Source organism: Balaenoptera acutorostrata, chromosome 7 (genome assembly GCF_949987535.1).
Source record: "Balaenoptera acutorostrata chromosome 7, mBalAcu1.1, whole genome shotgun sequence".
Lineage (NCBI taxonomy): Eukaryota > Metazoa > Chordata > Mammalia > Artiodactyla > Balaenopteridae > Balaenoptera > Balaenoptera acutorostrata.
Genome location: NC_080070.1, coordinates 35800665 through 35820642, shown reverse-complemented (window position 1 = coordinate 35820642; position 19978 = coordinate 35800665).

Here is a 19978-nt window from a genome sequence, read left to right as displayed (position 1 = left end):
AGCTAAGAACTTAAAGCGCAAAAGATCATTAAAAATTAGGTTTAGTGTTGTGGAAATTTAACTAAAAAAGCTAAAATTCAATAAGTAAGGAGAAAAGGAATATTGAAATAAATAGAAACCCTGACTGAAACCCACGTCCCTTCTTTGTAAGTCCCCCTCTCATGGCCCCTGTTGAAAAGGTGAATCCTAGTGACCAGGCAGGCACTGTGTGATCCTGATCTGCGGGACTAGGTTTGAATATTCCCACTATCCATATTCAAATTCTCTAAAATGAATCAATTTCCTTGATGCCAATACTACAAAGAAATATGTTTTTGTGGGATAATTACTACTGCTGAATGGTGATGCAGAATAAGGTATAGTGGCCACTCTGAGTCAGTATTCCCCCCGCAGACCTGCATACCACTGAGATCTCCTGGGAAGGGAACTAGGTGTCCAAACCACCATCCACTGGCTCAAAGAAAAAAACCAAAAAACCAACAAACAAAAAACACCCATATGTTAGTTTTGACTCTTCCCCTCCTTACACCTCTGACATACAATTCTTCTACAAGTCTTGCCAAATATATGTCAAATTGTTCCATTTCTTCCAATTTCTGCCACCATCATCCTTTTCCAAGCCACACCATCTCTTTTAGACAATGGCAGTAACTTCCTAACTGACCTTCCTGCATTCATTCTTGTTCCTCTTAAAACCATTATCTACATAGCCATCAGAATAATCTACTTAAAACAAATCAGACCATGTTATTCCCTGGCTTTTAACTCTTCAATGATTTCTCATTACTTTTCAAGTAAAATACAAAAGCTTCAGGGTCAGCATCATCGAGAGATAAGGCAAGGATACACCTGATTCTTTCACCACCATGAGAGAGATACTGGGCCAAAGAGTAATGCCGAATATGTAATTTGGGTCTATATTACAGTGGAGAAAACTTGTCCCCTCAGTTCTCTCCCTTTTAATAAGTCAGGCATTAGAGCAACCTTATTAATGAAGGACATCAAGCTGTCTAGACCCAAGAGAGTATCGATTTGAAGGGCCAGTGTTATAAAAATGGGAATTGTCTATGAACTTCAGGTGACAGCAGATGAAGACCCTGGGGCTCAGGTGGAGAAGACTGATTTCCTGTTGAGCTCAGAGTCCGATCCTCCATTGGAAGAAGGGGCTGGTCCCGGCTATCTTGTCCACGTTCAGGCAATCCAGAATGCACACCCAGGCTATTTGTGGACAGTCCTGCTCATTGCATAACATCCAGATACTCTCTCCTATAATTTCATTTTCTTCTGAACATTTATCAGAATCAATCTTATCTCATTTATTTAAAAAAGAATTTAAAAGTATTTATTCATGCCTACTCTGTGTCATTATTCTAGATGCATACTTGTTTACTTATTAATTATCTATGTTCTTCACAAAAAGGTAAACTCCTTGGGCAGGGAGTTTTCTGTCTTGTTCAAAGCTTTATCCTGAAAATAGGCACTACATAATATTTTTTAAATGAACTAATGAATGAATTACTAATTGCCAATAGGAGTTTTTTAAGCCTAAAAGAAACATTTTATTTCAACTTATCAGGTAACATTAATTTAAAAAAGAGGTTTAAGTTCTAAACTTAACCATGTCTTTCCAAGTGACACAGTTCTGTCCTCTTGTTTAACGAGTATTCATAACATTTATCATTCAAAATGAATTACTTTTGAGAGTGAAAGGGAGGCTGTTTAAATTATGCCAGGACACAGAGGAACTGAATAGACATTTTTCCAAAGAAGAATCCAAATAGCCAACCAAGTACATGAAAAGATGCTCAACACCACTGATCATTAAGGGGAATGCAAATCAAAACCACAATGAGATATCACCTCACACCTGTTAGAATGGCTATCATCAGGAAGACAAGAGATAAGTGTTTTTGAGGATGAGGGAAAAAGGGAAACCTTGGGCACTATTGGTAGAATGTAAATTGGTGTAGCTATTATGGAAAACATTATTGAGGCTCCTCAAAAAATTCAGAACAGAACTACCATATGATCCAGCAACTCCACTTCTTGATATGTATCCAGAGGAAATGAAAACAGGATTATCAAAAAGATACCTGCACTTCTGTGTTTAATGCAGCATATTCACTACATATTCACTTGGTTATTATTCACAATAGCCAAGATACTGAAACACTTAAGTGTCCATCAAGAGACAAATGCATAAAGAAGATGTAGCATATATATAATGGAATATTATTCAGCCACAAGAAAGAAATCCTGCCATTTGTGACAACACAAATGGACCTTATGGGCATTATGCTAAGTCAGACAGAGAAAGACAAATGCTGTATGATATCACTTATATATGGAATCTAAAAAAGCCAAACTCATGAAAACATAGACTAGAATAGTGGTTTCCAGGGGCTGGGGGTGGGGTGAGGGAATTGGGGAGATTTTTTTTTTTTTTAATACAGCAGATTATTAGTTATCCATTTTATACAAATTAGTGTATATATGTCATTCAGAATTGGGGAGATTTTGTTTAAGGGGATAAACTTGCAACTCATAGGTAAGTTCTGGACACACACAGCACAGTGTTTATAGAGTCAACAACACTGGATTATAAACTTCAGAATTGCCAAGAGACTAGATCTTAGTTGTTCTCACCATAATAAATTATAATTATGTGACGTGACAGAGGTGTTTGCTAACACTATGGTGGTAATCATATTGCAATATACAATGTAGCAAATCAACATGTTGTACACTTTAAACTCACACAATGCTATATGCCAATTATACTTCAATTTTAAAAAAGTGTTCCAGGACAACAAACATACACCGAGATTGTCCTGGGCAATCCCAACTGCATGGTTAGCTGACTAAATTATATTCTACAGTTACAAACTCTGTGTTTCGAGCCACTAAAATAATTTTCAAATTAATACATGACATTTCTAGTAATCACATTATTTCATGTATGCTCTTAAATTTTGGAAAAGTAAGTTATATTTTGGTAGTTGTTACCATGATAAAGATAAAAATGAACACATCATGCTTACTATGTACCAGGTGATACCTAAGTGTTTGACTTATTTTCGTTTAATCCTCACAACAACCTTATAAAGTAAGGATTGTTATTATCTTCATTACAGAGATGAGAAATTGAGGCACAGAGAAGTTAAATGATTAGCTCAAGGTCACACAGCTGAGTGTGATCATTAGTAGTGGAGCCAGGATTCAAACTCAACCAGTTTCCTCTGTAGTTCATGATCTTGTTCATCATGGTTTCGGGGCACAGACAGAAGGCAACTTACATTCCGTGTCTAACTGCTCTTCTCCACAGAGTAATTTGTATGGGGGTAGACTATGCAATGGTTTGAGAAATGCTTAAGAACTTGACATAGGCAAAGCACTGACAGGGAATGTCAGGCATGCTGCAAAACATAGTTTACTTGCCAAGAACATTCTCATTCTGGGTAGGTCTTAGTTAAACATAAAGAAAGGGAAAAAAAGAAAGAAGATCCTGTTTTTATGTTAGAAACATATCATCTGTTAATTTTTCAAAGAGTAGGCTAAAAATAAAGAAATTTCAGGTCATAAGCGATGGGAAATGAGAAGAATAGTCTTGAATGAATTTATTAATGGAATAAGAATTTGGTGTCAGGTAAATGAAATTAAAGTCTGAAAGACTTTTAAATCTATTATCACTGACTCAAATATAAAATATTATTCCTGATTAAGAGATTAAAATCTTAGATGTAAGTTGTAGCATGTAGGAAACCAAAAAAAAGCCTCAATGTAGACGTTTTATGAAGAAGTAATATGATTTTCACAATTTTTAAGGAAAATTATTTTATAGATTAAAAAATAATATATCCTTACACAATGGTATCAGTTGTAATGTGATTCACTTATATTTTAAACTTCAGTAGTTTTTCAATTTCTTGTTTCAGAATTACTTTTAAAAATAACATACTAATTTTCCATGTTTTCATGTAAGGCAATTAGAAGTTGCCACTCCATCCTAACAAGTGAAGAGCTGAACAGACTGAAGAGTCAACGACTCTTCTTGGGTTCTTAAGAGAGGGGAGGACACAGGGCAAACGGATGCTGCCAAGGTTGCAGGTACAGACAGGAGACTACATGGAGTAAGGACTTAGCAGGGCAGAGACTCAAGAGCAGACGCCACCACAGGAACCAGCGCGAGGGTAGGAAAACCTGAACTGTAATCGACAAATTGCTAGAGGCTCAGCATGGGCAACTCTGACAGTTAAAATCTCCAGGGTCACCCAGTCATGGTGAGGGGGCTGCGCAGTATTATAAGATTTACCTCCAGGAGCGTGACCAAGTTCCCACGTTGGAAAAAACTTCTCTCCTGATCCAGCAAGGGGAAGGGGAAAGGAACCATTTTGAAATACACTAGAGCATGCAGGCCTCCTTAATAAAGCCTGCCCTCAGGGGAAACTAATTAACCTGCTGGGGTATTATCAGAGCCTAACTGACCTGGGGGAAGGGAAATACCTAATTTAAGCCAGCTTTAGCCTTCCATGTGACAGAAAGGACAAAAGCAACTCCAGCCAATACTAGCCATCTGGTCCCACCCAAGGAGAGAGAAAAAACTGAGAAACACCTGTGAAGTTCACGGTCCAGAGGCATAGTTCACTACAAGGCTGAGCCCCAATCACAGGACTATAGAACACTTCTCCCTCCCCCAACAGCACATTACTAAAGCCCTATTTATAGCTGTTCCTTTTACTGGGTATATCTGGTTATCAAGAAAAAAATTACAAGGCATACCAAAAAACAAAAACACAGTTTGAAGAGTATCAGGATTATCAGACAGGGAATCTGAAACAACTTGTTGGGCTGCACACCAGAGGCCTACAAGGCCTGCACCTGCCCAGCTTTAAGACCGAAGAAAGAGCCTGGAGTCAGCAACAGAGATGTCAATGGTTTAATGGATGGGGGAGCCTACACGTTCAGCCTATACGTCTGAAGCAAGGTCCTGGAGCGACACCCCACTGTGTGCGCGGATAGCGGGCAAGACATGGCGGCAGGCTCTGCTCCTGGGGAAAGGGGAGATTACCAGTTTATAGGGGAATTGACGTCAGGTGGGCTCATTAGTTACCAGGGAAACCAGTAGAGGGGCAAGCCCCTCACCTCCTCTTTGATAAGAACAATCACTAGCTGGGGCCTGGGGCAAGTACATACGAAGGTCAGTCATGTGTGTAGGGTGTAGGTGAAGCAGGTACTGGTCGAGCAGGGGATGTACAGAGTGCAAGAGAACAGCCATCTTGAGTGGCCTGACCATACACAACTATAATTAATATGCCAAGGGCTCTAATGGATAAAACAGATAGCATGCAAGAACTGATGGGCAGTGTAAGTAGAGAGATGGGAATTTCAAGAAAGAATCTAAAAGAAATTCTAGAGATCAAAAGTACTGTAACAGAAATAAAGAATGCCTTTGATGGGCTCATTAGTAGATTGAACAATGCTGAGGAAAGAATCTCTGAGCTTGAGGATATATCAATAGAATCCTGGAAAATGAAAAAGCAAAGAGAACAAAGACTGAAAAAAAAGAACAGAATATCCAAGAACTGTGGGACAACTATAAAAGGCATAAATTACACATGATAGGAATAACAGGAGGTGAAGAAAGAAAAAGAAACAAGAAATATTTGAAACAATAAATGATAGAGAATTTCCCCAAAATAATGTCAGACACTAAATCACAGATCCAGGAAGTTCAGAGAACATCAAGGAGGATAAATGCAAAAAGCCAAAAACCAAAACACATCTATGTATATCATTTTCAAACTACAGAAAATCAAAGATAAAGAAAAAATTCTGCAAGAAACCAGAGGGAAAGAACACCTTACCTGTAGAGGAACAAAACTAAGAATGACATCGAACTTCTCAGAAACCATGAACCATGAAAGCAAGAGGAGAATGGAGTGAAATATTTAAAGTTGAGAGAAAAAGACCAACAACCTAGAATTCAATACCCTATAAACTTATTCTTCAAAAGTAAAAGAGAAATAAAGACTTTCTCAAACAAAAATTGAAAGAATTTGTTGCCAGTAGACCTACATTGCAAGAATGTTAAAAGAAGTTCTTCAGAGAGAAGGAAAATAATATAGGTCAGAAACTTGGATCTATATAAAGTAAGGAAGACCACCCAAAAAAGGAATAAGTGAGGGTAAAATTAAACCTTTTATTTTGTTATTCATAATTGATCTAACAGATAACCATTTGTAAAAAATACAAACTGTTTACCGACTATGTATCTATGCTTATCTATCACATATATCTTATGTGCATATATATATATATATATGACTTATACATGCTTATAAATAAGAAATATATGACAGCAAGGATGCAAGGGATGGAAAGGAGAAATTAGGATTATTTTGTTATTCACTATCTGTAACAAGGTATAGTATTATTTGAATGTGGACTTGGGTTAGCTGTAAATGTATATTGCAAACTCTAGGTAAACAACTAAAAAAAGTAAAAAATGAAGCATAAACAATATGCTAAGAAAGGATAGAAAATGGAATACTATAAAATGCTCAATTAAAATGATAAAAGGCACACAAAAAGTGGAAGACAAATAGGAACAAAGAACAAAGGCAACAAGTAGGAAACAGTAACAAACATGGTAGATATTAATCCAACTATATCAATAATCACTTTGAATTTCAATGGTCTAAATATACTGATTAAAAGACAGATTGTCAGAATGGATCAAAAATTAGGGCTCAACTATATGTTGTCTATAAGAAGCCCATTTTAAATATAAAGACACATTAAAAGTAAATGGATGCAGAAATATATCTCATGCTAACGCTAATTAAAAGAAAACTGGAGTAGCTGAATATTAATTTCAGACAGAGTCAACTTCAGAGCATGGAAAGTTATCAGGGATAAAGAATAACATTTTAAAGATAAAGGGATCAATTCTCCAAGAAGACATAATAATCCTTAATGTGTATACACCTAACAACAGAGTGTCAAATTATGTGAGGCAAAAAACTAATAGAATTGCAAAGAGAAATAGAGGACTCCACTATCATAGTAAGAGATTCGACACCTCTCTATCAAAAATGGACAGATCGCACAGGCAGAAAATCAGTAAGGACATAGTTGAACAACACCATCAATCAACTGGATATAATTGACATTATGGTCAATACTCTATAGATAGACTACTTCATTCAACAACAGAAGAAAACACATTCTCCTCAAGCTCACATGGGACATTCACCAAGATAGAGTACATTCTTGCGTGTAAAACATACTTTAGCAAATTTAAATAAATAGAAATCAAGCACTGTATGCTCTCAGATCCCAATAGAAAATGATAACAGAAAAATAGCGAGAAAATCCCCAAATATGTGGGAATTAAATAACACATCTCTAAATAACACATGGGTCAAAGAAGACAGCTCAAGAGAAATTAAAGAATATCTCGATCAAGTGAAAATTAAAACACAGCTTATCTAAATTTGTGTGATGCAGTGAAAGCAGTCCTTAAGGGATATTTTGCATATATTAGAAAAGGAAGAATATCTAAAATCAGTAATCTAAGTTTCAACTTTAAGAAACTGAAAAAAGAATAGCAAGTTTAATCCAAAATAAGCAGAAGAACAGAAACAATAAGAATTAGAGCAGAAATCAATAAAATTGAAAACAAGATATCAATAGAGAAAATCAATGAAACAAAAATCTGTTTCTTTGAAAAGATCAATGAAGTTGATATGCTTCTTTCCAGGATGACTAAGAAAACAAGAGAGAGGACACAAATTACTAACATCAGAAGTGAAAGAGGTAATATAACTACAGATCCTACGGACATTAAAAAAAAGATAAAGGAATACTTTAAACAACTCTATGCCCATATGTTTGATAATCAGGATGAAACTATCAATCCTTGAAAAAGACAGTATGCCCAAACTCACAAGAGAGTAGACAATCTGAATAGGCCTGTATCTATTAAAGAAATTTAATCAATAATTAATAACTTATCCAAAACAGAAAGTACCAGGCCCAGATAGGTGCATTGGTGAATTCTACCAAACATTTAAGGAAGAAATTTTACCAATTCTCTATGATCTCTTCCAGGGGAAAGAATCAGAGGGAATACTTCCTAACTCATTCTTAAGGCCAGTGTTACCCTTATACCCAAACCAACAAAGACATTACAAGAAAAGAAAATTACAAACAAATATCTCTCATGATTATAGGAATTGCAAAATTCCTCAACAAAATACTATCAAATCAAATCCAACAATGCATTAAAGAATCATATACCATGACCAAGTGGAATTTATCCCAGATATGCAAGGCTAGTTGTTCAACATTCAAAAATCAATTAGTGGGCTTCCCTGGTGGCGCAGTGGTTGAGAATCCACCTGCCAATGCAGAGGACACGGGTTCGAGCCCTGGTCTGGGAAGATCCCACATGCCGCGGAGCAACTGGGCCCGTGAGCCACAACTACTGAGCCTGCGCATCTGGAGCCAGTGCTCCGCAACGGGAGAGGCTGCGATGGTGAGAGGCCCGTGCACCGCGATGAAGAGTGGCCCCCGCTCGCTGCAACTGGGGAGAGCACTCGCACAGAAACGAAGATCCAACACAGCCAAAGATAAATAAATAAATAAATAAATAAATTTTAAAAATTACCTTTCTCTTCAAAAAAAAAAAAAATCAATTAGTGTAATCCATCACATCAACAGGCTTAAAAAAATCATATGATTATATCAATAAATGCAGAGAAAGCATTTGACAAAATCCAACACCCATTCATGATAACAATAATTGTAAACTAGAATAAAGGGGAACTTCCTCAAGTTGACAAAGAATACTAACCAAAAACCTACAGCTGACATCATAGTTACTGGTGAGAAACTTGATGATTTTTCACTAAGATCAGGTACAAGGCAAGGGTTTCCTGTGTTGCCACCCCTTTTCAACATTGGACTAGAAGTTCTAGCTAACACAATAACGTTAAAAAATGAAATAAAAGGTATACAGATTGAGAAGGCAGAATTAAAACCATCTTTGTTCTTAGATGACATTATTGTCCATGTAGAAAATTCAAAAGAATTTTAAAAACCTGGAAAAAACAAGTGATTATAGCAAGAGTGCAGGATACATGGTTAATATACAGAAGTCAATCATTAACCTATAAACCAGCAATGAACAAGTGGAATTTGAAATTAAAACACAATACCACTTACATTAGCACACTACAAATGAAATATTTAGGTATAAATCTAAGAAAATATATGTAAGATCTGTATGAGGAAAACTAAAACTGCTGATGAATGAAATCAAAGAATTAAGTAAATGGAGAGATATTTCATGTTCATGGAAGAGAAGACTCAATATTGTCAAGATGTCAGTGTTTCCCAACTTAATCTACAGATTTAATGTAATCTCAATAATAATCCCAGAAAATTATTTTATGGATATCAAAAACCTGATTCTGAAGTTTTTATGGGGAGGCAAAAGACCCAGAATAGTCAACACAATATTGAAGGAGAAGAACAAAGTTGGAGAACTGACACTATCCAACTTCAAAATTTACTATAGAGCTACAATAATCAAAACTGTGTGATATTGGCAAAGGATAGACAAAGATCAATGGAACAGAACAGACAGCCCAGAAATATACCAACATAGACAAGTCAGCTGGTGTTTGACCAAGAAGCAAAGGCATAATAATAGAGAAAACTAGGCTTTTCAATAAATGGTGCTGGAACAACTAGACAGCCACATGCAAAAAAATAAATCTAGACACAGAATTTACACCTTTTACAAAAAGTAACCCAAAATGGATCACAGACCTAAATGTAAAACACAGAATTATAAACTTCTTATAAGATAATATAGGAGAAAACTTAGATGACTTTAGGAATAGGGATGACTTTTTGGATATAAGACCAAAGTCATGATCCATGAAAGGAATAATTGATAAGCTAGACTTATTTAAAAATTAAAATATTTTGCTCTGTGAAAGAAAATGTCAAGAGAGTGAGTAGACAAGCCAGACTGGGAAAAAAATATTTGCAAGAGACACATCTGATAAAGGACTGTTATCCAAAATATACAATGAACTCTTAAAACTCAACAAGAAAATAAACAATCCAATTAAAAGATCGGTCAAAGACTTTAACAGATACCTCACTAAGGAAGATATACAGATGGTAAATAAGTATATGAAAAGATGCTACACGTTATCTGTCAGCAGGGAAATGCAAATTAAAACAACAATGAAATACCCCTACATCCCTATTAGAAAAGCCAAAATCCAGAACACTGACATTACCATATATGGGTGACAATGTGGAGCAATAGGAACTCTCATTCATTGCTGATGGGAGTGCAAAACGGTACAGTCACTTTGGAAGACACTTGGGCAGTTTCTTACAAAACTAAATATACTCTTACCATATGACCTAGCAGTCGTACTCCTTGATATTTTTACCCAAAGGAGTTAAAAACATGTCCACACAAAAACCTGCACATGGATGTTTACAGCAACCTTATTACTAATTGCCCAAACTTGGAAGCAATGAAGATGTCCTTCAGTAGGTGAATGGATAAATAAACTGGGGTATCCAGACAATGGAATAGTATTCGGCACTAAAAAGTAATGAGGCATCAAGCCATGAAAAGACATAAGGGAAACTTAAAGGCATTTTACTAAATGAAAGAAGCCAATCTGAAAAGGCTACATACTGTATGATTCCAGTTATATGACATTCTGGAAAAGGCAAAACTAAGAAGACAGTAAAAAGATCAGTGGTTGCCCAGGGTTGGGAGGGAGGGACAAATAGGCAGAGCACAGAGGATTTTTAAGGCAGTGAAAATACTCTGTATGATATCATAATGATGGATACATGCCGTTAAACATTTGTCCAAACCTATAGAATGTACAACAGCACGAGTGAATTGTAATGTAAACGATGGACTTCGAGGGATTATGATATGTCAATGTAAGTTCATCAATTGTAATAACTGCACCACTCTGGTGAGGGATATTGATAATGGAAGAGGCTATGCAAGTATGGAGGCAGAGGGCATACAAGAAATCTCTGTACCTTAAAGTCTTAATAAAAAATGACATATTTTAACTATAAATTATTCACTCAAAATAGAAAAGAATGAAGTAAAAATTTGACAATCAAAATCTAACCATCTGAAGTAACCACTGTTAATAAAATTGAATATTATTTAACATGTGGCACATTTACTTATAGAGGGCTGGATAGATAAATATTTTATAACAAAACCATACTATTTTTAAAATAAAAATATATAATTTCAATTTTGATTGCATTTAGCAGAATTTAAAAACTGAAGTGGAACTGATGGGATTTCTGAACCCTAGATAAAATTTTATCATCACCAGTGATATAATTTCCCAAATGGTCTGCCTTAGTTTAAGACAAATATGATGAAAAACACTGAATATGGAGTAAAATTTTAAACTATGTTTCAATTTTTTTCTCTTATGGAGTGTGTTCTGTGGAATGATTAAAAATAAACACTCAAACATGCTCTCACCTGTCCTCTCCTGATCCAAATTACTGGAGAACTGGGAGCTTCCGATCTTGAAAATTCAGCACTAAAAAAAAAAAAAAGAAAATTCAGCACTGATGACTTCTATATAGGAAACTATCTTGGAGGAGTGGTAAGTGAAAATAGCTAAAGAGCTATTTTCTAGAACATCAATTCTTGTCATATTTTGTAAACCACCTTGTTACATAAGATGTTACGGAAAAACCCAAACAAACTTTTTGGCCAACCCAACACATTATCCAAGTTAATAATACGATTTTTTTCTGATTTGTACATTTTAAAATCTTTGTTTTATATTTAAGTGCATTCAAACTCGCTGACAGTTCTTTTCCCATTGTCGGTTGCATTGTTTCTCAGTTTTGAAATTCAAAAAAAAAAAAAAAATTCACCCCTTGGAACAGGATTTTAGGAAGTAGTTTTTTTGTTTATTTTGCTTGCTTTATTTTGTTTTTGTTTTTTTCTAGAAAGATCATGCCTGCTGCATTCCCTCCATGAAATTCTGTTTCCCTGGTAGTTGGATGATAACTTGCTTGAGTATGCATTTTTGACTCATGCTTTTTTTTACCTCACTGCTTTGTACTTACGGCTTCACTATCTTTGGGTTTTGACAGATGCCTTTCTTCTTTTACCTCAGCATCTCCCATCAAGCATTGTTAGTTGGCTGGCTTTTTAATATCATTTTAAATATTTAATATTTCTTTATTTTTCAGAAGGGGTTCATGAGATATATATTCTGAGTATTTTGTCTTTGTTGCCATTTTTTAATTCATAAAATATCTTCATGTTGCCCTAATATTTGTTTGACAACTTGATTGTACGTAATAATCTTTAGTTACACTTTCTTTCCCATTGAATGTTGCTAACATCTGTTCCCTTGTCTTCTGATGTCTTCCTGCATTAGATTAGGTTTGGTATAGGTCTGGAACCAGTCTGACATTTCACCTCTTTTTATTCCTACACGCATATACATCCACATGCATGCACACATGCACGCACGCACACACATGCACACACCACACACACACACACACACACACACACACACACATTGGTTTTGACTGAAGAATTCTTTCTTTAACCTCCACAGTTTAAAACTTCATCAGGATCTTTCCTAGTGTAGATTGTTGTCAAATATTTTCCTACATATGCTTCGGCTCTGCAATTCAATTCTTCCTTATTTTGCTTGATTATACTTTGAAACCTTTTTCTGTGCTTTTGTTGATTTCCTTACTTTAGGGACACTAATTTAGATAACTGGCGTTAAGTCTGTCTATTCAATTTTAGTCCAAATTTCCCCAAATTGGGGTGGGAAGTACAGTATTAGGGGATAATCTTAGGAATTGTAAAGTTATCTTTTTTTCCTAATACTGGTAAGTCCATTTCAGTATTCTGTTGTATTTCAGTATTCAGGAATTCAATTTTCCAACATAACCAATGCATTTATTTGTCCTATTCCCAATATAGGAATTTATAAATGGTATATGATCTTATTTATTAAATAAGTATGTAAAATGGTACACAGCCGTAGTGTGCAATACAAACAGAAATACAAAAATATTCAATAGATGAACAGAGACAGAAATATTCATGTGTGATATCATTTGATATTTCTTGATTTGCAATGAAATACTCTTACTCTAAACTAAAGACCTAGTTGGAGGCTTTTCCAGGAAAAAAATTTACCCATATTCCTAAAATTCTAAAAATTCTTTACCGTTTTCATTTGTGCTATACGCTGTGATGCATACTACATAATAGTAATTTTATGAACTAGAAAAATATAGCTTTGGAATACTTTGGTGTCTTGAATGATTTTGGTGAATGTTGTGGGTAGAGAACAATAAAACTCTGAAGTGCTTATGCACAGGCACCTCACTTACTTGGTTCTCATTTGAACTTCTCAAATTACTTAATTTTACGTCATTTCAAAATTGCCTTAATTGATTTTCAGATTTTAAGGGTCATCACTGGGATATATTTTTATTTTACTGCTTTGTCTCTGCTTCATTGTTTTTCTCAAAACTAGCCCATTGAGATCTCTTGATACAGGCATTTTCTTCTGAGCCATATCTTATTGAAATGTCAACTAGTAGTAGAGTTTTCCTTTCCCTGGATTTTTGAAGCTCAGGGTGATCTTGGCTTTTACATGATACTTGAATAATGTTGCCAATCCCCTGATAAGTTGTTCATATCAGCTATTTAACCCTGATACCCATAGCTTGGGAATAGCAATGATTCTCTTCATATTCTCCTTCTGCATTCCAAGAGTTATGAATATTAAGTTTTACTTGCCCCAAAGCAAAAGTATATTCACCAAGATATTTGCTGAGATCAGGAGTCTCTGTGCCTCATCTTAAAACAGTAGCATTAATAAGCATGAATAAGAAAGCAACACAAAATGTATGGCATTTGAAAAGTAAGAGAAACAAGAATTCAGAATTTTTAATAAAGTTAAAAAACATCCATTGGTTGAAAGTTACTCTGTGTAATGTAACAGAGCACCTCACATGAGATGGATGTTGAATTCTCTCTTTTAAGAAACGATTCACAAGAGTGAAAGGATTCTTGGATTTTGACACTTACTACCCTTGGATTGCATTTGTATGAATTTCCACAAATTTTAAACTTTTTAGGCAGTAAAAATTTCAGAAACTGATTCTATATGATAAGTTACATTTATATTTTATTTAAATCATATAATAATATTGTTTTCAAAGTAAACACCAACCTAAACATAAAAATTACTTATTCCTGTTGAAAGACCTGGCTAATATAATTACAGCATTATACTAAAATATTGTAAATTTTTTTTTTAAATAAAGAAGAATCGATTTCAATTCCAATTAGAGTTTTTTGATCAGACCCTTTTTTCCTCAGAGACTGTAACAAGATAGCTCATCCAGGAGGTTAAAGGACTCTGGCACTGTGATAGAGGAAACTTTGAATTTTGCTTGCCTTCTTCGAGCTAATGTGCATATTTACCTTATTCAACTTATAAAGGAACAACTGGGACTACGTCTTGCAATTTTTTTGTCCAGCTTTTGAAAGAAAGCAGACTGTTGATTTGGAAGGTTCCCCAGACACAGATGCAGAGACTGAAAGATCTCTAAATTTAAATTCCAAAGCATGCACACTGTGCTGGACAGTGGAATAGCAGCAGCAGTATGCCATAATCAAAATTTTGAGGCAAGTCCAGATCACCTGCTCTCAGGAGCTCTTAACTCTGTAAACCTCCTTCAACAGGAGTGTCTCCCTCAGCCATGGTTTTTTTTCTTTTCTTTTTTTTTTAGTTTTCTCACACTCAGCAGGGAGAAATCTTTAGAGCTTCTGTGCTGCTCTCAAACGACTACTCTCAAGTCTCAGATCGAATCCAAAAGAAGTTCAAATAACCTATAAATTAGCAAAAACCAAAACAGAATGGAAAAAACTTTTTTTAAAAAGAGAATACCAAAACTCAGCCAACTAAACTGACAATTTGGCTCCAGGTCAACAACAGCAACAGCAAAGAGAAAGCTCATATCTTACCGAAAAGACGTAAGCGGCAGGGACTTTAAAGTGAGGCAATTAAAACATGTTAGGTCCAATAACTGCATTCCACAGTTTTAAAACTTTAATAGTTATGAATTGCCTATGAATTGAATCCAGTCCCTGGTTGGATTGATGTTTAAGGACTTCCAAAAGTTGGCAGCAACCGACTTTTCCAGCCTCATTACACCAAAATGCTTTGTAAAATGTTCCATCCAAGTACCTCTATTGCCAGCGAAAATCATGACATACCCCAAGGGTCTGAGATACCTAATATACTTCTATCTTTGAAATGTGTGCATTTTGTTTTAATAGAAAAAAATGCTTTTACTTACTTGTCATTTGAATTAAATCTATATTCCCAGAAATGGGCCATATTGACCCTGTAGCTCAATCTAATTTCTAGTGCACTGCCCTGTGGATCGGAAGATATTAGCATTCCTGTCTGAGAAGATGGGACGTGGAAAGAGTCAGAGCCTCAGGTTCTAGTCCTGGGCTGCCATTAACTAGTTATGGGATGCCGGCTGGGCCTCTTGTATCGATCTTGGCACCCGCTTCCCATCTAAAAAATGAAGCCAGATGTGGCTAGTGGATTTCTTTTCTTTTTTTTTTTCTTTTTATTTTGTGACCCAAGTATGCACAACAGAAAATGTGGAGTTCTTCGGGAAGTAGAAGCCAAGATAATCATACAGGCACTTCTGGGCTATGAGGTTTAAAATCACAGGACTGGATGAACTGCCTGGTCCTTCTCTTCTTTTTTTTTAAATTTTTTTTCATTTATTTATTTATTTTTGGCTGCATTGGGTCTTCTTGCTGTGCGTGGGCTTTCCCTAGTTGTGGTGAGCGGGGGCTACTCTTCGTTGAGGTGCGTGGGCTTCTCATTGCAGTGGCTTCTCTTGTTGTGGAGCACGGGCTCTAGGCCTGTGAGCTTCAGTAGCTGTGGCACACGGGCTCAGTAGTTGTGGCACACAGGCTTAGTTGCTCTGTGGCATGTGGGATCTTCCCGGACCAGGGATCAAACCTATGTCCCCTGCATTGGCAGGCGGATTCTTAACCACTGCACCACCAGGAAAGTCCCGGTCCTTCTCTTCTGATTATACTTTAACAGCATTAGTTTTCATTGTTTTTTCTCATTCTCCTTGCAATATTTGCACTCTCCCTAAAAGCGCTATAGTCTCCCCATATCTCCATGTTTTTCTACCTCCTTGCCTTTGGGCTGAATTTCTTCTATACATACTACTCTCCCATTTGCTATTAAGATTCTATCTATCTCTCAATAGTGTGTTTCGTTACTATCTCCTGAACACTTCACTTTCCTCTATCAGAAGAAATCCCTCACCCTAAATTTCAAGATACTTTGTGCTTCTTCTATTTTACTGTCTTGATCAGTTATATATGTATGGATGGTCCCCAACTTACAATGCTCTGACTTTCCATTTTTTGACTTTATGATGGTGCTAAAGCAATAAAGCATCCAGTAGAAACCACACTTTGAATTTGGATCTTTCCCAGGCAGCTATACAATCACAAGGATAAACAACTGATACACTTACAACCATTCTGTACCCATACAACCATTCTGTTTCCACTTTCAGTACAGTAATTAACAAAATACATGAGGTAGTCAATACTTTGCTATAAAACAGGCTTTGTGTTAAATGATTTTACCCAGTTGTAGACTAATGTAAGTCTGCTGAGCACGTTTAAAGAAGGCCAGGCTAAGCTATGATGTTCAGTAGGTTAAGTGTATTAAATGCATTTTCTTTTTTTTTTTTCATGTTTAACAATCTTTAATTCAAATGTGAAAGTTCAATACAAGCTGTTTGTAGGGCTTGGGACTCATTCTTTAAAAAACAAGAATGGAGGAATGCAGCAAAATGATCTTTCCTCTTTTTCTTCAGAAACTTTCAAGGAAAGGATAGATCACAGGGCCATAAAAGATCCATTTAAGTCATACCCACCTTCTCCCCCTACCAGTAGTCTTACACCCATTCCATAATCTTAATACACATTCCTGAATGACGATTTACAGTTCAGGTTTGCTTACATAACCATTTAAAAATACTTAGCACCGGCTTGCTTCCTATAATGCCAAACAAATCAAATCATTAAACTATTCAATATGCATTTCTTCTTTTTAAAACTAGGGGTTACTTAAATATAGAAAGCAATACTTAGCCTACAAATACATTTCCCAGAAATGGCATATGCCATTCAAAGGCCTAGACACTCTTATGCTTTCCAAGTGGAACACCTAGCCTAATGTGCATAGAAGTATGAATGGCAAAGTTGAAGATCAATATCATAACGATTTTTTCTATTTATTTGAAGCACAGTAAAAAAAAAAAATTGGTAAACTTTGGAAATTCAGTGGCACAAGGTATACTGCCATAACTTGAGGGACATTATACAGTATAAAAAAAAAGGGAAAAAAAGGAAAAAAAATTCCCCTGCTTCAAACACTGCACTACATAATTTTACCTGCCCAAACATAAATGCATTTTCGACTTAGTAATATTTTCAATGCACGATGAGTTTATAAGGGACGTAAACCCATCGTAAGTTGAGGAAGTATATGCTTTCTGACCTGCTAGATTGTGACCTCCTTTAGCAACAGAACAGTGTTTTAATCTGTAGCAGGAAATAATAAATTGCTGCTCCTTACCCCCCAAATTGTCAGATCTAACAGAAACTGATGTACATCCCAGAAAACTAAATGAAAGCAATTTATAGTTAATGTAATTGTTTTAATGTAGGTTAGGATCTGGAATGAGTCACATCCTCTACAGGAAACTAAAGCTCACCCTGGTGAGATTTGCTTTAGGGCCACCTCTGGGCCAGATTGTGCCTTTGAGCAAATAAGAGGTGCCCCTGTTGGTGGACATAGTCCAGTTATAAGGCACGTGCTGGAGAAGTCAGGTGCAGGCTGGAGTTCAGCCTCTACCTGCCCTTTCAGCTGGGTGATTGTGCAGAGCGCAGCTGGTATATCTTGCACAACTTTGTATGTTGACCCTGAAGGCTTCCTAGGTAAGTAGTGAGAAATTTAACTGGTAGAGTGAACTTGAATCGTACTTGCTCTGCTACTGTGCAATAGTAAATTCTCATTTCCAAGAGAACCTCTTAGAGCTTCCAGATAAAGCTTGAGTTCCTCAATTTGCAAATTATAATTAGGGCAGAGTTGGGGTAGAAGAAGAGAACGGAGTGGGACATTGGTTTGTGAGGTGGGGCAGGTTGAAAGAGAAAACTAAGTGAGGGAATTGAAGCAAGCAGCCATGAGCCAGGGAACAGTGAAGGAGTGTGCTCAGCCTTTTCTAGAAGGCCCCAGTCTTAAGCTTGAAAGACCAAAAATGACCCACATACTTGACTGCTCTGGTAAATTTTACTCTGCTCTGCTATAAATGAAATTTGTATTCTTCTACTAGACCAGCATTTGGTCCTGGAAACTTGGTGAAGGAGGACTCATTTGGGTATGGTAATCTCCTATTAGAACCAGGTGAACTGGACATGTTCTCACTCCTCTGACTACTTGGCTCAGTAACCATTGGTTATTTAAATGGACTTGGAGACCCAAGAACTAAGAGTAGCAGAGATGACTCCACTGGATAAAAAGGTCAGATGTTACTGTGAACATCTTTTGTTGAAGGTAAGAATCGGCACCTCTCACACTTCCTGGTTCAATAAACTTTTCTTCAGTGAATTAATGAGCCAAGGTAAATTACCTATCTTATTCATTCTTAGTGTTTGTAAATTATAGCATGATTGAACTTTGATTTCTTCTAGAACTGAGGCGACAACTCCAAACTTAAACTGAATCTTTTACCTTACAATTTAAAATTTTCTCAGGATACATTTCTGGTCTAGGGTAATAGCCCCATCTACTCAGTCACCCTAGCCAGAAAACCTTGTCATTGATATTTATCCTTCTTTTTTCTCCAAATTAAATTCTTAATTTAAATTCTTGCTTTTGAACTTGCTTTACATTCTTTAAAGGCTTCTCATCACTCAGAACAGAGAATCCCAACCTGGCATTTACAACTACCTATATAAGAATTACTTGGTCATTGCTTAAAAAATAAGTCAATTAAATCCCCACAGCCCTGCTCTAGAGGCATCATGAATCAGAATCCCTGGAGTCTTGGGATCAGGAGTCTGAGGGTCATTGCTTATTTTCCCACCCTCATAGCCCTCATCCTCTTCCCCTTCCTAGCTTCCATCCCTTTCACATCCTCTGTTCCAATGTTTGCAGCCTTAGTTTCCTAGAAATTTACCAATTTAGAACATTTGCCACTCTCCTCTTTGTCATATTCTTGGTACGCTCCTACTTATTTTTTAAACTCAGCAAAAATATTGTTCAGAAATGCTTATAAACCCATTCCTCACATTTTCATAGAAAGCAAGGGACTTCCTCTCCACCTGCCAGGAGGAGACAGTATTAGAAAGAAAGATTTTAATCCCTCATCATACCATAAGAAAGATGGAGTGATATACAGTCATGAACAAGTGTTTCAGGCCTTTTGGAGCTATAGTGCTTTGTTTTAGACCTACCTGGCTAAAGTATGTGTGGCTTTTTCTTCTCCTTTTGGATCCCAGTTCTCTGAGGTCCATGAGAGCTAGGACCCTCTATGTTGCAGCCTGGGTTGGTATCCACTTTGTAGGTCCTATTTTCCTATAGGGTGGAAGCCAAGGTCAAATATTAAGGAAGAAGGTAAGGAAGTTGATTCTGGCTATAGTTGTAAGCCATGATCTACAATCCACCTTTAGCAAATAAGTCATCAACTTGATCTCTCTCTGACTTCCCACTCATGGATATCTTACTTAGCAAGCATTTAATATACATTTTTTTGATGAATAAATGAATGAATGATGTTGATTTGTTCC